This window comes from Mustela nivalis (assembly GCF_964662115.1).
Source record: "Mustela nivalis genome assembly, chromosome: 2".
Classification (NCBI taxonomy): Eukaryota; Metazoa; Chordata; class Mammalia; order Carnivora; family Mustelidae; genus Mustela; species Mustela nivalis.
Genome location: NC_139021.1, coordinates 111,986,879 through 112,002,052, shown reverse-complemented (window position 1 = coordinate 112,002,052; position 15,174 = coordinate 111,986,879). Strand labels below are relative to the sequence as shown.

Here is a 15,174-nt window from a genome sequence, read left to right as displayed (position 1 = left end):
ATTTCTCTCAGGCACACCTCAGAAACCGATCTGAATACCCACACACAGCTCTGAAGAGCCCACACAGAGGCCTCCCAGTGCCCTGCAGATGCCAAAGACATACCTTGAACAGAGGCCTCACCTCCATCCTTAGGAGCCCAAGTAGCCACCCAGTGTCAGGCCCCGCTTGGATCTGAAGCCACTTAACAAACTGGCAGTGAAGTTGTGCTGTAAAGGCTTGTGTATTTTTTAATTACTTCTGAAAAAGACTTAGATTCCCCATGTAAACCTGAAAAATCCTTTCCTTCAGAAATTTTTATTAGCTTGAGCTCCCACGCACAGTTTAAAGAATCAGAAACTGAAAACAAAACTTTGCCATCGTCTAATGAGGGAAGAAATCTTATTTGTCCAGTTTTAGCAACAGTTTAGTGAAATGGCCTCAGGGGTCATGTTCTTTATTTTGTTAGGGACAAGTCCCTCCACCCAAAGTGACTTATTCACATTGGAAATGTCGTAGGGAGGCCTACAGCCATTGGAATGTGGGATGGAGTGAACCAGCAGAGAGGTCATTGACTCAAATATACAGACAGCATGCTCTTTGGCGCAGAGCAGCTTGTGGTAGGTTTGTGAGGCTTGCTTTATTTTTAAATCAAAGAACTCACAGTGTCAAACACATGAAGCTGTTTTAGAAATGAAACAGTTCGACAATATATTTTTTTTTAATTTTTTTTATTTTTTAAAAACATATATTTTTATCCCCAGGGGTATGGGTCTGTGAATCACCAGGTTTAAACACTTCACAGAACTCACCAAAGCACATACACTCCCCAATGTCCATAAACCCACCCCATCTCCCAACCCCCCTCCCCCCCAGCAACCCTCAGTTTGTTTTGTGAGATTAAGAGTCACTTATGGTTTGTCTCCCTCCCAATCCCATCTTGTTTCATTGATTCTTCTCCTACCCACTTAAGCCCCCATGTTGCATCACCACTTCCTCATATCAGGGAGATCATATGATAGTTATCTTTCTCTGCTTGACTAATTTCGCTAAGCATGATACGCTCTAGTTCCATCCATGTTGTCGCAAATGGCAAGATTTCACTTCTTTTGATGGCTGCATAGTATTCCATTGTGTAAATATACCACTTGTTCTTGATCCATTCATCTCTTGATGGACATCTAGGTTCTTTCCATAGTTTGGCTATTGTGGACATTGCTGCTATAAACATTCGGGTGTATGTGCCCCTTTGGATCACTACGTTGAATCTTAAGGGTACATACCCAATAGTGCAATTGCTGGGTCATAGGGCAGTTCTATTTTCAACATTTTGAGGAACCTCCATGCTGTTTTCCAGAGTGGCTGCACCAGCTTGCATTCCCACCAACAGTGTAGGAGGGTTCCCATTTCTCCACATCCTCACCAGCATCTGTCATTTCCTGACGTGTTGATTTTAGCCATTCTGACTGGTGTGAGGTTATATCTCATTGTGGTTTTGATTTGTATTTCCCTGATGCCGAGTGATATGGAGCACTTTTTCATGTGTCTGTTGGTCATCTGGATGTCTTCTTTGCAGAAATGTCTGTTCATGTCCTCTGCCCATTTCTTGATTGGATTATTTGTTCTTTGGGTGTTGAGTTTGCTAAGTTCTTTATAGATTTTGGACACTAGCCCTTTATCTGATATGTCATTTTCAAATATCTTCTCCCATTCTGTCAGTTATCTTTTGATTTTGTTAACTGTTTCCTTTGCTGTGCAAAAGCTTTTGATCTTGATGAAATCCCAATAGTTCATTTTTACCCTTGCTTCCCTTGCCTTTGGCGATGTTCCTAGGAAGATGTTGCTGCGGCTGAGGTCGAAGAGGTTGCTGCCTGTGTTCTCCTCAAGGATTTTGATGGATTCCTTTCGCACATTGAGGTCCTTCATCCATTTTGAGTCTATTTTTGTGTGTTGTGTAAGGAAATGGTCCAATTTTATTTTTCTGCATGCGGCTGTCCAATTTTCCAAACACCATTTATTAAAAAGGCTGTCTTTTTTCCATTGGACATTCTTTCCTACTTTGTCGAAGATTAGTTGACCATAGAGTTGAGGGTCTATTTCTGGGCTCTCTATTCTGTTCCATTGATCTACGTGCCTGTTTTTGTGACAGTACCATGCTGTCTTGATGTTGACAGCTTTGTAAAAGAACTTGAATTACAGAATTGTGATGCCACCAACTCTGGCTATCTTTTTCAATATCCATTTGGATATTTGAGCTCTTCTCTGGTTCCATATAAATTTTAGAATTATTTGTTCAATTTCTTTGAAAAAGATGGATGGTACATTGATAGGAATTGCATTAAATGTGTAGATTGCTTTAGGTAGCATAGACATTTTCACAATATTTATTCTTCCAATCCAGTAGCATGGACCATTTTTCCATTTCGTTGTGTCTTCCTCAATTTCTTTCATGAGTACTTTATAGTTTTCTGAGTATAGATTCTGTGCCTCCTTGTTTAGGTTTATTCCTAGGTATCTTATAGTTTGGGGTGCAATTGTAAATGGGATGGACTACTTAATTTCTCTTTCTTCTGTTTTGCTGTTGGTGTAGAGAAATGCAACTGATTTCTTTGCATTGATTTTATATCCTGACACTTTACTGAATGCCTGTACAAGTTTTAGCAGTTTTGGAGTGGAGTCTTTTGGGTTTTCCACATACAGTATCATATCACTTGCAAAGAGTGATAATTTGACTTCTTCTTTGCCGATTTGGATGCCTTTAATTTCCTTTTGTTGTCTGATTGCTGAGGCTAGGACCTCTAGTACTATGTTAAATAGCAGTGGTGATAATGGACATCCCTGCCGTGTTCCTGACCTTAGAGGAAAAGCTTTCAGTTTTTCTCCATTGAGAATGATATTTGCGGTGGGTTTTTCATAAATGGCTTTGATGATATTGATTTATGTGCCCTCTATCCCTACACTTTGAAGAGATTTGATCAGGAAGGGATGCTGTACTTTGTCAAATGCTTTTTCAGCATCTATGGAGAGTATCATATGGTTCCTGTTCTTTCTTTTATTGATGTGTTGTATCACATTGACTGATTTGCGGATGTTGAACCAACCTTGCAGCCCTGGAATAAATCTCACTTGGTCGTGGTGAATAATCCTTTTAATGTACTGTTGAATCCTATTGGCTAGTATTTTGGTGAAATTTTCGCATCTGTGTTCATCAAGGATATTGGTCGATAGCTTTCTTTTTTGATAGGATCCTTGTCTCGTTTTGGGATCAAGGTGATCCTGGCCTCATAAAATGAGTTTGGAAGCTTTCCTTCCATTGCCAATTTTTGGAACAGTTTCAGGAGAATAGGAATTAGTTCTTCTTTAAATGTTTGGTGGAATTCCCCCGGGAAGCCATCTGGCCCTGGGCTTTTGTTTGTTTGGAGATTTTTAATGACCATTTCAATCTCCTTACAGGTTATGGGTTTGTCCAGGCTTTCTATTTCTTCCTGGTTCAGTTGTGGTAGTTTATATGTTTCTAGGAATGCATCCATTTCTTCCAGATTGTCAAATTTGTTTGCGTAGAGTTGCTCATACTATGTTCTTCTAATAGTTTGTATTTCTTTGGTGTTAGTTGTGATCTCTCCTCTTTCATTCATGATTTTATTTATTTGGGTCCTTTCTCTTTTCTTTTTGATAAGTCTGGTCAGGGGTTTATCAATTTTATTAATTATTTCAAAAACGAGCTCCTAGTTTCATTGATTTGCTCTATTGTTTTTTTCCATTTCTATTTCATTGATTTCTGCTCTGATCTTTATGAATTCTTTTCTCCTGCTGGGCTTAGGGTTTCTTTCTTGTTCTTTCTCCAGCTCCTTTAGGTATAGGATTAGGTTGTGTACCTGAGACCTTTCTTGTTTCTTGAGAAAGGCTTGTACCACTATATATTTTCCTCTCAGGACTGCCTTTGTTGTGTCGCACAGATTTTGAACCGTTGTATTTTCATTATCATTTGTTTCCATGACTTTTTCAATTCTTCTTTAATTTCCCGGTTGACCCATTTATTCTTTAGAAGGATGCTGTTTAGTCTCCATGTATTTGGGTTCTTTCCAAATATCCTTTTGTGCTTGAGTTCTAGCTTTAGAGCATTGTGGTCTGAAAATATGCAGGGAATGATCCCAAACTTTTGATACCGGTTGAGTCCTGATTTAGGACCGAGGATGTGATCTGGAGAATGTTCAATGTGCACTAGAGAAGAATGTGTATTCTTTTACTTTGGGATGAAATGTTCTGAATATATCTGTGATGTCCATCTGGTCCAGTGTGTCGTTTAAGGCCTTTATTTCCTTGTTGATCTTTTGCTTGGATGATCTGTCCATTTCAGTGAGGGGAGTGTTAAAGTCCCCTACTATTATTGTATTATTGTTTATGTGTTACTTTGATTTTGTTATTAATTGGTTTATATAGTTGGATGCTCCCATGTTGGGGGCATAGATATTTAAAATTGTTAGATCTTCTTGTTGGACAGATCCTTTGAGTATGATATAGTGATATAGTGTCCTTCCTCATCTCTTATTATAGTCTTTGGCTTAAAATCTCATTGATCTGATATAAGGATTGCCACTCCTGCTTTCTTCTGATGTCCATTTGCATGGTAAATTCTTTTCAACCCCTCACTTTAAATCTGGAGGTGTCTTAGGGCTTAAAATGAGTTTCTTGGAGGCAACATATAGATTTTTTTAATCCATTCTGATACCCTGTGTCTTTTGACAGGGGCATTTAGCCCATTAACATTCAGGGTAACTATTGAGAGATATGAATTTAGTGACATTATATTGCCTGTAAGGTGACTGTTACTGTATATAGTCTCTGTTCCTTTCTGATCTACCACTTGTAGGCTCTCTCTTTGCTTAGAGGACCCTTTCAAAATTTCCTGTAGAGCTGGTTTGGTGTTTGCAAATTCTTCAGTTTTTGTTTGTCCTGGAAGCTTTTAATCACTCCTTCTATTTTCAATGATAGCCTAGCTGGATATAGTATTCTTGGCTGCATGTTTTTCTCGTTAGTGCTCTGAAAATATCATGCCAGCTCTTTCTGGCCTGCCAGGTCTCTGTGGATAAGTCAGCTGCCAATCTAATATTTTTACCATTGTATGTTACAGACTTCTTTTCCCGGGCTGCTTTCAGGATTTTCTCTTTGTCACTGAGACTTGTTAATTTTACTATTAGGTGACGGGGTGTGGGCCTATTCTTGTTGATCTTGAGGGGCGTTCTCTGAATCTCCTGAATTTTGATGCTCCTTCCCTTTGCCATATTGGGGAAATTCTCCCCAATAATTGTCTCCAGTATACCTTCTGCTCCCGTCTCTCTTTCTTCTTCTTCTGGAATCCCAATTATTCTAATGTTTTGTCTTATGGTGTCACTTATCTCTCGAATTCTCCCCTCGTGGTCCAGTAGCTGTTTGTCCCTCTTTTGCTCAGCTTCTTTATTCTCTGTCATTTGGTCTTCTATATCACTAATTCATTCTTCTGCTTCATTTATCCTAGCAGTGAGAGCCTCCATTTTTTATTGCACCTCATTAATAGCTTTTTTTTTTATTTCAACTTGGTTAGATTTTAGTTCTTTTATTTTTCCATAAAGGGTTTTTATATCTCCCAAGAGGGTTTCTCTAATATCTTCCATGCCTTTTTCGAGCCTGGCTAGAACCTTGAGAATTGTCATTCTGAACTCTAGATCTGACATATTATAAATGTCTGTATTGATTAGGTCCCTAGCCTTCAGTTACTGCCTCTTGTTCTTTTTTTTTTTTTTTTTGTGGTGAATTTTTCTGTCTTGTCATTTTGTCCAGATAAGAGTATATGAAGGAGCAAGTAAAATACTAAAAGGGTGGCAACAACCCCAGGAAAATATGCTTTAGCCAAATCAAAAGAGATCCTAAATGGTGAGGGGGGAGAAAGGGGATAAAAAGAGGTTCAAAAAGGAAGAAAAAAAAACAGAAAAGAATTAAAAAAATAGAAAATAAATAAAGAAATCTATAAAAAAGAAAAATATATATATTAGATAAACTAGTTAAAAAACGTTAAAAAAGAAAAGGGTAAAAGTTAAAAAAAAAAAACTTTACCAGAAGGCAAGAAAAAAAAAATGAAAAAGAAAAAAATTAAATTAACTGAAAGACTAAAAAAAGTCACAGGGTGGGATGCCTGGGTGGCTCAGTTGGTTAAGCAGCTGCCTTCGGCTCAGGTCATGATCCCAGCGTCCTGGGATCGAGTCCCACATCGGGCTCCTTGCTCAGCGGGGAGCCTGCTTCTCCCTCTGCCTCTGCCTGCCATTCTGTCTGCCTGTGCTCGCTCTCTCCCCCCCTCTCTCTGATAAATAAATAAAATCTTTAAAAAAAAAAAAGTCACAGGGAGAAAGCCATGAGTTCCGTGCTTTGCTTTCTCCTCCTCTGGAATTCTGCTGCTCTCCTTGGTATTGAAACCGCACTCCTTGGTAGGTGAACTTGGTCTTGGCTGGATTTCTTGTTGATCTTCTGCGGGAGGGGCCTGGTGTAGTGATTCTCAAGTGTCTTCGCCTCAGGCGGCATTGCACCACCCTTACCAGGGGCCAGGCTGAGTAATCCTCTCGGGTTTGCTTTCAGGAGCTTTTGTTCCCTGAGCGCTTTCCATAGAGTTCCAGAGGACGGGAATACAAATGGCGCCCTCCTGGTTTATGCCCCGGAGGAGCCGAGAGCCCAGGGCCCCACTCCTCAGTGCGCCCTCAGAGAACAGTGCCCAATTACTCCCATCTGCCTGACCTCCGGCTTCACTCCAAGCTCACCGAGCCTGTGGCTGGTTCAAGGTAACCCTGAGCTGTGAGCTTACTGTCGGCTCTGTCTCTGTAGCCAGTTTTCCCGTTATAATACCTGCAAGCTCTGTGACACTCAGACACCCCCGATCCTTTTGTGACCCTGCTGGACCTGAGGCCACGCTGACCTCGCGTGGGCTTCGGCCCGGTTTAGCCTCTGGAGCGATGTCCCTCAGCGGAACAGACTTTTAAAAGTCCTGATTTTGTGGGCCGTTGCTCCGCCGCTTGCCGGGAGCCGGCCCCTCCCCCTGAGGTCTATCTTCCATTCACTTTGGATTCACTTCTCCACCAGTCCTACCTTTCAGAAAGTGGTTGTTTTTCTGTTTCCAGAATTGCTGTTCTTCTTCTCTTCGATCTGCTGATGGATTTGCAGGTGTTTGCAATCTTTAGATAAGCTATCTAGCTGATCTCCTGCTAGCTGAAGTAGTCTCAGCCTGCTACTTCTCCCCTCAGTTCGGCAATATTTCTATTACCTTTGGTTTGTTTATATTTACTGTTAACAACATAAAATAATTTTAGCTTTTTCTTTTTGTTCCTTTTAAAATATGATAGTATCCTTAGATGATATCATGCATATGTTCAGAACATGAAAAAAATCACAAGCTAATGATCAGCTATGGTAGCTTAAACTTCTGGAGTATTCAGAAAGTTTCATATTTTACAGAATCTTAAGGCACGTTCAGTTTCTATGACTCAGGAAGTCAGGCTCTGCTTTATATTATCAGCTAAAAAAGGGCACAGTGCTTAAATAATTTTGAAATCTTAGAAAATATTCCATTTAGTTGCTGCTTGAAATATATATTACCTCAATTAAATTAGTTGGAAATTGGCATTTTAACATCTGTTAAATTTTAAAAGTATACATTTAATCAGCATTTCATTATAATAACAAAGAGCTCACTATCTACCTAATATTTTCCAAGCTGGGCACTTAGATGAGACTCCGTATTTCTCACTGGTCTTAAGAGTCCTGTTGCCCTGACTTGATAAGATCTAGATAACAGATCTCAAGTGTATGCCTAAATCTCTCAGGTGACCTGTTGAGGTGATGATGCCACAATCTTTTCTCTCAGAAGAGAGGAAGAGCTGGTGTCAGTTCTGTGGGTATATATACGCTTTTTAATTAAGAAAAAACATAGGCAGTAAAATATTTTTTGGACCCACAGTTATTAATGTTATTAACATTTTGAAATTTGCTCCCTTGATGATACTTTCTCATGTTACTGAATCACAGGAACTATGGAAAATGGCCCTGGATAGCCTATAATGTCCAATCAGTAGTATTTAATAACCGAGACAACACATCATTTCCCTATAGATGCCTGCATCCACAATATCCCACAATCATAAAAAAAGATACTTTCTTTTTTAAGTTTAAGCTACATCTAAACCATGCTTTTAGTCAGAATAAAATTAAATTCTTGTAAGAGGTATAAAATAATGTAACTTCTAACAAAATAAATGGGAATTTTTGAAGTTTTACTGTCTTTTGAAGGAAAACATCACTGCCTCGTCTCATCCTGATAACAATAAATGAGATGACACAGCTCTTTGCTCTCAGCAATTTTATGAGTGTGTGTGTTAGTTGGTTCTGTGGATCAGATGCATTAGTATTTTTTTTTAAAGATTTGTGGGACAGACTATTTTTATAGAAGCGATAAATAGGACATATGTCTTGTTAGTGTCAGTAGCCATTCTTACCCCACTTGGAATAAGGGCAAACGAGGAACCAACACAAACGTTTTCTGGGAAGTGATTCCATTACCTTGAACCTTTCTCAGTAGAAGAAAAGGTGGGAAATCTCAGGTAGGAAGCTGAGACACTTTTGCCTCACAAATAAGTACACAATTCATATTCCATTAAAACTGGGAGGGCTGCTGCAGGCTGTTGGCTGGAAGGATTTGCAGAGAGCAAATGAAGGCAGACAGGTACGTTTAAGGTCTCTTGGCCATAGCCAGGACACCATTTACAAAATGTGCCCATAATATAAGTAGGAAACAGAACTTGACCAAAGCCTGCTGCGTGTCCTATCTTCCCTCAATTTACACAGCAAAGACACTGCCCTCCACCACCACCTCCCCACAGAATCCTCCCTCGTTGTCAGTCAGAAACTTACTGTGGACTTCAGATGAAGAAGTAGGTAAAGAAAGGAAGAAGAGAAGAGGGGAGACAACCATTACCAACACACACACACACACACACACACACACACACACACAGTGGTGTTGGTCTCTGCTTTATCCCAGCCACCTAGTTAACAAATGGGGATCCCATGGCACGGAGTCTCCCCAAGCCACACAGATACTCAGTTTCCACACCTGACTCTCATCCAGTGCTTCCTCTGCTACACGACTTGAGCAGTGTAAAAGGATCCCTTTCCTAAGTCAGACAGATGATATCCCTACAGGAAATTATTTCCACCACCACCAGATAATGGTACATATCACTTATTTCAGAGAGAAAAAAAGGAAGGAAAAGTCATCTTGCCATTTAGATAATGAAAATTTTAGAGAATAGAAACCTCTCTGGATCACAGTCTGGTTTTTCATTTGTTTGTTTTTTAAATATTTTATTTGACAGTGAGAGATAGTGAGGTAGGATAGAGAGGGAACACAAGCAGGGGAGCTCGAGAGGGAGAAGCAGGCTTCCCACCCAGCAGGGAGCCCAATGTGGGGCTTGGTCATGGGATCGAGCCAGAGCTGAAGGCAGACACTTAATGAATGACCCACCCAGGCATCCCAATGACAGTTTGTAATATTTCTCTAAAAGAAAAGAATGACAAATGGGAATTTAAATCTATTAACTTTCATGAAAATAAGTACAATGGAGTGTGTTCCACTTTTCCCTCTGGGTGGACTCCTTCGTGAGAAGTGTACCTTTGTCCGCATCTTGAATCTGCCTGCAATTCCAAGTAGTCCTCACAGATTTTGAGGATTGGAGGCAAAAGTACACAAAGTCCAGTTCCTGGAGATACCATCCTGGCTTTGCTCATCTGAGAGGCTTGGGAAGTCCATTAAGAGTGAGACAGTAAGGGCCTATTTAATGTTAAAATCTGTTTAACTGTTAGGGCCTGCTTAGCTAGAGCAACTCCATATTGCCTAGGTATCCATATTGTTGCTTACATCCACGGACTTCATTCCAGGAATAAACACCCCATTAGTTCCTGGTATCGGTTCCAGGTATCGATTCTGGGAGTAAACACCTTAACAATAGAAGCCACATACCTTGAGGTCCGTGGTTATGCCCTATAAAACCAGCTTGTGAGATCGGGATGGGGTCACTCTTTTTGGAGGTGGACCTGGCCGGTCAGTCTGACTTCTAGTGCTTGGTATAGAATAATGTTTGCATGACTTTCACTTTGTCTCAGTCTCATTCCTTTGATAATGGGCCTGAACAGAGACCTTTTTGTGGTGGGGCTCACCAGGTGACTGGACAGGACAGTACACAGTGGTGCAAAGGAACACATTAGAACTTCCATTTGGAAACTTTTTCATCTCATTTTTTAAAAAATCCTTATATTTATATAAGCTTTGCACTGGATATAAATTATAGACTTATGATGCATGTAGTTAACTTACAAATACATAAACACATACACATAAGAGGCTACATATGCTGAAAGATTTTTATGGTAGAAATGTAGAGACCACTGACATGAACAAGATTCCTGGTCTTTTCTAAGAAGCTGATCCAGAATCCAAAACAACCATTGGTTCTGGGCTCCATCAGCCAAACCATCTATATGGCTGGTCCAGAAAGAATGAGGACCATGGAACTCCAAAAGGGCTGTTTCACCAAACTTGGCAATCTTGATCATCCCCTCATAGGCAGGGCGTGAGGGTCCAGAAAGAATGAGGACCGTGTAACTCCAGAAGAGCTGTTTCACCAAATTTGGCAACCTTGATCATCCCCGCATAGGCAGGGCGTGGGTGACACAGAGGTGAGTGAACCATTCTGCCCCAACTCACCTGCAAACACAGCAGAGCTGTGCACAAATAAAACCCCAAGCCTGTGGTGAGGGTTGTGTTGAGGGGAAAAGAAAGGGAGGTGAGATTCAGTTAGAGTGCAGTGAAGGAACCTCATGCCTTTCCTGGACCATCAGACCTACGGGAGGTGTGGGGAAGGTGCAGAAGCCATGGGAACCTCGGACAACATTTAGCAGAGATCACACACACCATACTCAGGAGAATCGTTAAGAATGCAATAGTTTGCATTTCCATTACATTTTTGTGAGTATCCTATTGCATTCAAGGTAAAATTTTGAAGGTATTTTCCAACGTAAAAAAATGGAAAATCCACTGGGAGATGTTATTTGCTTTGGATCATGTGAATAGTTCTGCGGACAGAAAAGAATGGATTCCTGCAGTCAAGTATATGGACACAGTGACTTGACTAGGAAGCAAGGGGGCTAAATACATTGGACCAAATTAAACAGATTGGCTATTCCTCGGGCACACAACCACTGATGGTGCTCACAAGCTGGCTTATTAAGACAGACCTCTAGCTAACAGGCCAAGCAGCTGCTGTGAGTGCACTTAAGCACAGACAGCCTGGGAAACACCCCAAGGTAAGGGCTACAAGCAAGGATGCAGCGAGGTCAGCGAATGACCCAGTTCTGGTGAAGGCAGCATCTGCGCTGGTCAGCTCTCACCATAGAGGATGATGTGAGAAGCACAAGTGTAGAAAGAGAAGTATTTCAACTTCAATGTCAGAATCAATCACCTGAATGTATCACTAGATGTAGAAAACGAACTGAACTGAGAGTCTAACTGGTTCATCCACGACGCGCTGTCTACATTACCTGCTTGTCTTCTACAGAAAGGACGTCATTATTTCACAGATTCTCTGATCCCCACCACACTGGGAGAGTCTGATATACTTGTCAAGGTGAAGCCAGACATCAGGGGACAGACTCACAGGAAGTATGAATGTCGTGCAACTCCCTGAGAGACCGGCACCAAACGAAACATTTCATGGCATGACATGATAAGATATGATATATGATGGATGTATTGACAAACAAAGGGATGGTGAAAAATACTATAAATTATAGATGTGAAAAAAAATGACCTCTGCCATCTCAGGAGAAGTACCCTACTTTTAACTTAATTCTGCCACTCTCAAGGGCTATCATGTCTGTGTTCTTTTTATTGGGGTGACATTTTTGCCTGTACTCAGCATATGGATAATTTATCAGTGAACAAGTTCTTATTAAAACCCTTTGCAGGAATTCCTGAGTGGCTCAGTGCGTTAAGCCTCTGCCTTCAGCTCAGGTAATGATCTCAGGATCCTGGGATCGAGCCCAGCATTGGACTCTCTGCTCAGCGGGGAGCCTGCTTCCCCCTCTCTCTCTGCCTGCCTCTCCGCCTACTTGTTATTTCTCTCTGTCAAATAAATAAATAAAATATTTTTTAAAAACCCTTTGTATTCAAATTACAAGCAGACTTTATATAACAAATGCCTTTCTATTATATAAATGTCATTTATTTTTATGATAATTTATACATTTGTATACATTTTATATATTTTTATAATAAATGTTGTTATATAATAAGTGTTTTGTGAATGTCCTCTTTGTTTTATAACATTCCACTCTGATACCAGTCCACTAGTTTTCTAGGGAATAACAGTGGGATGGTGAAAAGTCAGAGGTTGAAATCTTAAGCAAAGGGAATCAGAGGGCCCAGGCTGAGACAGTGCTTAAGAGAGAGTGCAAGAACTGAAATCATCTTGGTGGTTTTAACATTTATGAATTTTTACTATGTCAAAATAAATATAAAATTTGGGAGTGGAAGAGTTAAGGCAATCTTAGAGAATACACTCAAGCCAGCAATGCACTTACCCATTAATCTCTTTCTCCCCATACATTGAACAGGTTTTGCTAGAAGACTTGTACATTTCACTGATTTCTAGAATTCAAGAATTATATCTCCCAATAGAAGGTAAAAGCTTACCCATGTTCCCTTTACTGATGGGACGGTGGTGGGGGTATCCAGCTCTGCTAATGTCCAGAAATGGCCCTGATTCACACCAGGGCTGTGTTACTCTCCTCTTGGACATAAATGCCAAGGGGTATCACAGAACACCAACGCCAGACAAAGTTACTCTGAGATCATGATAAAGGGGGACAAAATGAAGGTAACTCATAATTGTTTTTAAGTATAGAAACAAAGATCACCCCCAAAATACCCCCCAAAATACCAGGCACCCCATTCTCTTCATTAATATTAGTGACATCTACCTCATTACCAGTAATGGTTTCTTCTGACTATAATCTTCCCTCCTATAGATAAGATTTATTGATATCATAGAATTGCCTCTGCCTTCAGCATCCAATTAAATGTGATTAGATTCATCATTCAATCTAAATCCAATCTAAAGTGACCCCCCACTTTTCGTCTTTCCCTCAAATCACCCAACCAAAACCCAATCCAACAGCAGATTTTTTTCTAACACCTCCTCCCCAGACACCTCCTGGTTCCCCATGGTATATGTTCTCCTTCGTTGCAATGAATAATAAGCCCAGCTTGTTCTGGATAAAACTCGTTCATAGGAGTGTTCCTGGTGGTCTCTGGCTAGAGGATGTGGACTTTGGAATGATCTCAGGGCAACCAGCTGATTATCCCTCCCAAAGGAGAACACCCCCCATTCTTCAGTCCTTCCTCCAAACACCACTCACTCCACAGCACTTCCATCCTCCCCCAGCTGAGTCAGGTCCCATGTGCTGCATTCTCCAGACCCCCTGCACTCCCTCCTGTGACAGCCACTGCCTATCATGGCAGGCTTCTTACAAGTGCATTGAAAGCTCCTTGCAGGCCCAGGGAGGAATATCTGACCACATTGCCTGTAATTAGTCTGGGGCCTGTTGAAGCGGATCAGTAAAAGTTGGCTTATTCATGGACACATGTCATAGAGCTTTCCAATCTCCCTGAAGACTGAATCACAACAGTGTAATCACATATTTTAAAAGGTTTCCAAGTAGCCAATATGTTTTGATAAGAATCTGTAAGATAAAACAGCATTAACAATTGAAATTTAATGATGCAAAGAAAACTCCAAATTATTGAATCTAAGTCTTTTATTTTATATGTCAAATATAAATATCCTTGTCGCTTTTGAAATTAATCACAAAACTTAAGTGTTTATAGAATACAGTTTAAAAAGCATTTTACCTTAAGGTATTACTTTATGATGACAAAAAAAATAATTTAAAAAGCTATTACCAAAGAATATATTTAAGATTATTTAAATATGCAACTTGCAACAACCACATATATTGTAAATCTACTATTCTAAAAACAAGAAACAATTATCTCTTGTTTACTTTAACATTTAATGTGCTGAAAAGTCCAGAGAACCATTGGTTTATTAATAAATTCATATAAAAAAGGTTAGTGAACAATCACACTGCATGCATTTTCCCTCTTTGAAAATTATTTTTGAATTATTGAAAGTGTTTAAAGACATTATTTGAAAGGTGTGCAAGAGAGAGGAAAATATGCCTGCATGCTTACTGCCTAAAAATTTAAATTACAAATATACAGAAGCACCAACTTTTAGTTATTAGATGAATAAATTTTAGATATTTAATGCATAAAGTGGTGATTATAGTTAATAATAATGTATTATACATAGAAATTTTCTAGGAGAGTAGATCTCAAGTGTTCTCTCCACAAGAAAAGGGCAAAGACATAAGGTGATAGATATTTCAATTAGCTTAACTGTGGTATGATTTCCTGGTTTCACTTGTGAGATGATTGTGAAATCATTTCACAATATATAGGTAATTGAAAACATCACATTGTACAACCTTAATCCATACAATCGTTATTTGCCCATCATACCTCAATAAAGCAAGAAGAAAAAATGCACAGATGTATACACACACATGTATATCCATATATGTTACATGGTGTATATACATGTGTGCATTTTAGCATCCTTAAATTTGTATTACGTATTCCAGTTTTTGCTGGAAAATGCTGTTTTCATTATTCTACATAATATGGCACACTAAGGTTGATAAGCAGATATGATGCCCAAGTAACTTTTTTCTTTCTCCAGGGGTTTCTTCCAGGTCAACTTGAACTTGAGTTTGGAGAATTGCCTCCCTGCTCTACACCAACCACTGCCAGCATCCCCAGCTCATTTCAAATCCTCTGGTTCGTCAAAACTTTCATGAGCATAAAGAGAGGTTTTTTCTTGGGAAAACATTGGATAGCTCTACTATTGACCACCTGTGCATTTATAATGAAGGATCAATCTGTGTGATTTGTCTATAAACTTGGAAGGGCAAAATGAATGCTTTTCCTTTTTACTCAGAATAACTAAAGGTATGAATGGATATACTATTAAAGGTAAATTTTCATTAAAAAGTGTTCACAA

The 15,174-nt window shown here is 39.7% G+C and overlaps 1 long non-coding RNA gene across 3 annotated transcripts in view; it reads right to left on the bottom strand.

Moving 5' to 3' along the window:
- The window catches only part of LOC309859873, a 204,954-nt gene extending 197,734 nt beyond the window's left edge, over positions 1-7,220 (bottom strand). For all 3 annotated transcript variants that reach the window (XR_014308998.1, XR_014308999.1, XR_014309000.1), the window contains exon 1: positions 7,088-7,220. This is a non-coding gene — a long non-coding RNA (uncharacterized lncRNA). The remainder of the gene's footprint in view (positions 1-7,087) is intronic.
- Positions 7,221-15,174: the final 7,954 nt, after the last annotated feature.